This window comes from Magnolia sinica, chromosome 14, assembly GCF_029962835.1.
Source record: "Magnolia sinica isolate HGM2019 chromosome 14, MsV1, whole genome shotgun sequence".
Lineage (NCBI taxonomy): Eukaryota > Viridiplantae > Streptophyta > Magnoliopsida > Magnoliales > Magnoliaceae > Magnolia > Magnolia sinica.
Window position 1 is genome coordinate 41,473,599 of NC_080586.1, and position 4,271 is coordinate 41,477,869.

A 4,271-nucleotide genomic window follows, 5' to 3' on the forward strand; every position below is an offset into this window, starting at 1 on the left:
TTTTGTATTTTGATAAGAAAAATTGCAAAGTTAGATAACGAAAGTGAGATTTTGATAATGTGTTGTATATCGCTTGTCGCCCCTATGTTTCTCCAACCCATTTTTGGTCCGGGTATAAAAAATTGTATAGATTTAAATCTTAAGTGGACCACATCACTGGAAAGAATGATAATATAGTACCTCGCCATTAAAAATTATAAAGAGCCCATCATAAGGTTTTAGTAATGTTTATTTGCAATCCAACTTGTTGATAATGTAAAGAAGATATAGATGAAGGTAAACTACATGAGGTAGAGAAAAGACGGAAGAGGAGAGCAGAGCGAGAGAGCAAAAACAAAAGGATCGGAAGAGAGATAGATACGATGGTGCCCGAACCAGAAGATGTAGATATTAACAATGAGAAAAACCCTTCTCCTTTGGATGTAGATGACATAACACTCCTCAAAACCTATGGTTTGGGACCTTACTCTTCTAGCATAAAGAAGGTGGAGAAGGAAATCAAGGAAATAGCCAAGAAGGTTAATGACTTGTGTGGAATAAAAGAGTCGGACACTGGGTTAGCTGCATCCAGCCAATGGGATCTTGTTTCTGATAAACAAATGATGCAGGAGGAGCAGCCTCTTCAGGTTGCAAGATGCACAAAAATAATAAATCAGAACTCCGAGGATGCAAAGTATGTGATAAATGTTAAACAAATTGCCAAGTTTGTCGTTGGCTTGGGCGATAAAGTTTCGCTAACAGATATAGAAGAAGGGATGCGTGTCGGTGTTGATCGAAATAAATACCAAATTCAAATTCCCTAGCCTCTGAAGATCAATCCAAGTGTTACCATGATGATGGTAGAAGAAAAACTAGATGTCACATACAATGATGTTGGTGGGTGTAAGGAGCAGATTGAAAAGATGCGAGAAGTTGTGGAACTCCCCATGCTCCATCCAGAGAAATTTGTGAAGCTTGGCATTGATCCTCTGAAGGGGGTGCTCTACTATGGTCCTCTAGGAACAGGCAAAACTTTACTAGCTAGAGCTGTAGCCAATAGAACTGATGCTTGCTTTATTCATGTTATTGGAAGTGAGCTTGTTCAGAAATATGTTGGAGAGGGGGCTCGGATGGTTTGCGAGCTTTTCCAGATGGCGCGATCAAAAAAGGCTTGCATCGTCTTCTTTGATGAGGTGGATGCGATCAACGTACAATGCTTGAAATTGTGAATCAGCTCGATGGCTTTGATGCTTGAGGAAACATCAAAGTTTTGATGGCAACAAATAGGCCCGACACACTAGATCCAGCATTGTTGCGTCCTGGATGGCTAGACCGTAAGGTTGAGTTTGGTCTGCCTGATCTGGAGAGCAGGACACAAATATTCAAGATCCACACACGGACAATGAATTGTGAGAGGGATATCTGGTTTGAGCTTCTTTCTTGCCTCTGCCCCAACTCCACTGGGGTGGACATCAGGAGTGTATGCACTGAGGCGGGCATGTATGCAATCCGAGCGCGGAGAAAGATAGTTACGCAGAAAGATTTCTTGATGCAGTCAACAATGTCATCAAAGGATATCAGAAATTTAGTGCAACTTCCAAGTACATGGTCTACAACTGATCGAGACTGCTTACTGCTTTACCCTGGCCTTTCATGACTTGATCCTGTTTACCTCACAATGTGCTGGCTGCCAATTCATCTGTTGAAAATTGTGTGTAAAAGGGGCCTCGCCTGCCTTCTTTGTTTGGTTTGTTTTTTGGGATATCTGTAACTGTCTTTAGTTGGAGTTGCAAGAGCAGATGGTGTTCTCTGGTCTCCCTGGTACTGGTTGGAAACCCCAAATTTCTTAAGGTCACGAAAATAACTTAAATAGTTACAAAAAAGGAGCGTTGTTGTTATTTAGGGTTAAAAAAAAAGGATGAAGGTAAACTACAAAGATCAAATTGATCCAAAACTTTTGTGGCCTTCAAAAGGTTTTTAATAGTTATTCATCATTGTTTTGATTGGTATGACCCACCTGAGATTATTGAGTTCTTATGATTTGAAATCACATCCTAAAATATGATGGAAAAATATATGGACGGTGTCGATATACATAAAAGATATCAAGGTGGGCCTTACACGGTTAGAGTAACACCCATGAAGGAGTTACCTAAATAGTGAAATGATACAATAAGGTCACCTCATGGGAACTTCCCATGAGGTTAATCTGTGTGCGCCCCTGATGTATGTAGAACATCAACACCATGCATTTGATGTGTCCCCTTTAAGTCCAAAAATCAGTCGTATACGAAACTCAGGTGGGCCATAACATCTAAAACTATGTGAAGACATCCCTAAAACATATAAAAGCATTTAATTGGTGGGGCCCACATGAGTTTTGGATGTGTATGAAACTTGGGCTGACTCCTCATCCAAGTGGGACACACATAATGAATGGGCTGGATCTATGAACCACATCTGGGTGAGCCCAATAAATGATTATGAATGTTTTAATGGGAGGTAACCCTCTCAACAATAGTATGTGGTGTGGCCCACCCAAGTCATGGATTGACTTTATTTTTAAGCTCGTGGCCCAAAGTCATGGTTTATCCACACCGTCAATCCATTTTTCCAGATCATTTTAGTGGTTGAGTCCATAATTAAAGCATATCCAAAGCTCAAGTGGACCATACCACAAGAAACAATGGGAATAAATCATGGATGAATGGAGTGGATAAAATGAATAAATCATGGTGGGTCCCACAAGATTTACTCAGTATGCTTAGGGTATAAGGGGCCCTATAGGGCCTAAAAAAATATATGTGTTTATCTAAGCCGTCTATATATTTTAAAATATTATTATAGGGCATGAAACTAAAAATCATCTAGATTGAAGGTTAAAGTGGACCATATGGTAGGAAACATGGAGATTAAATCACATGTGTTTGCTATGGTGGGGAATGGATTGGCTACCCCCCTGACACCAGCCATTGGCTGGTGGTCGGTGCTCTGTGGGGCCCACCATGATGTATGTGTATCATCCATGCCGTCCATCTATTTTTATATATCATTTTATGATATGATAAACAAAATGAATTATATGTTAATCTTAAGTGGACCACATTACAGGAAATAGTGTTGAATGAATTTTGACCATTAAAAACGTTTTGGGGGCCATAAAAGTTTTGGATCAAGTTGATATTTATTTTTTCCCTTCATCTGGGTCTTTATGACCAAATCAACAGATTAAATGTCAAATAAACAGTACAGTGGGCCTTAGGAGGATTTTAATTGTGAATATCCATTCATTATTTTTGTCCTCTGGTGTGGCTCACGTAGGATTTATATCCCTATCATTTTTTGTATCAAGCACTAAAATGATCTGTAAAAATGGATGAACGAAGTGGATGAAACATGTACACCGACCACCGGCCACGGTCCCTCCCAAAATTAGGGGCGCGCTCAAAACAGAGCCACGCCCAATGTTTCCCCCCATTTCTCAGCCCCTCCCTCTGCGCTCTCTCGCCGCCCTGCCTCTGTGCTCTCTCATCGCCCTCCCTTTGCCCTCTCTCTCTCTCTCTCTCTCTCTCTCTCTCTCTTGCCATCCCGGTCCTAGACACCCATGTGACTCTCAGCTTCTTCCTAACCTCGACTCTCTCTCTCTCTCTCTCTCTCTCTCTCTCTCTCTCTTCCTCACTTGCATTATCTCCAGATCTGGTGCGGCCAGCAGCCCCTGCCCTTCATCTCTTCCCCGGCTAGGTACTCATTTCTCTAATTAGGTTTTTAATTTTTAGATCTGTAAATCTGGAGTGGGGGTTCGTTGGCCATGTCTGGTAAACAATGGGACCAATGATCTAGATGGCCTGGGTTGTTATAGATGTATACCATGTATACAATGGATGCAGACATAGAATAGTCTTGTCATTTATCATTTGTTGTGAATGTTTAAGGTGTGCACAACATGTGTTTGATGAAATGTCTCCGTTGGAAAAGGTGGATTGCATACTTTGTAACTTAGCATGAGAGTAAACTTTATGGGGCCATTGCGATGTGTGTGTCTTATCCATGCACACTACAAGAAATATGGTTTTTACCAACGAAACTTTTACCGACGAAATTAATTTTCGTAGGTAAAGATGACTTTTACCGACGAAAATTGTTTTTGTAGGTAAAAGTAAACTTTTACCAACGAAATTGAATTTCGTAGGTAAAAGTCATCTTTACCTACGAAATTTTTCGTAGGTAAAGGGTATTTTCAAATTTTTCCCTACGAAATTAGATTTCATAGGTAAAAGACATCTTTACCTACG

At 40.5% G+C, this 4,271-nt stretch overlaps 1 pseudogene; it reads left to right on the plus strand.

The window, feature by feature from the left end:
• The first annotated feature begins 311 nt into the window (after positions 1 to 311).
• LOC131225580 (26S proteasome regulatory subunit 7A-like) lies at positions 312 to 1,781 on the plus strand (annotated as a pseudogene).
• The last annotated feature ends 2,490 nt before the right edge of the window (positions 1,782 to 4,271 follow it).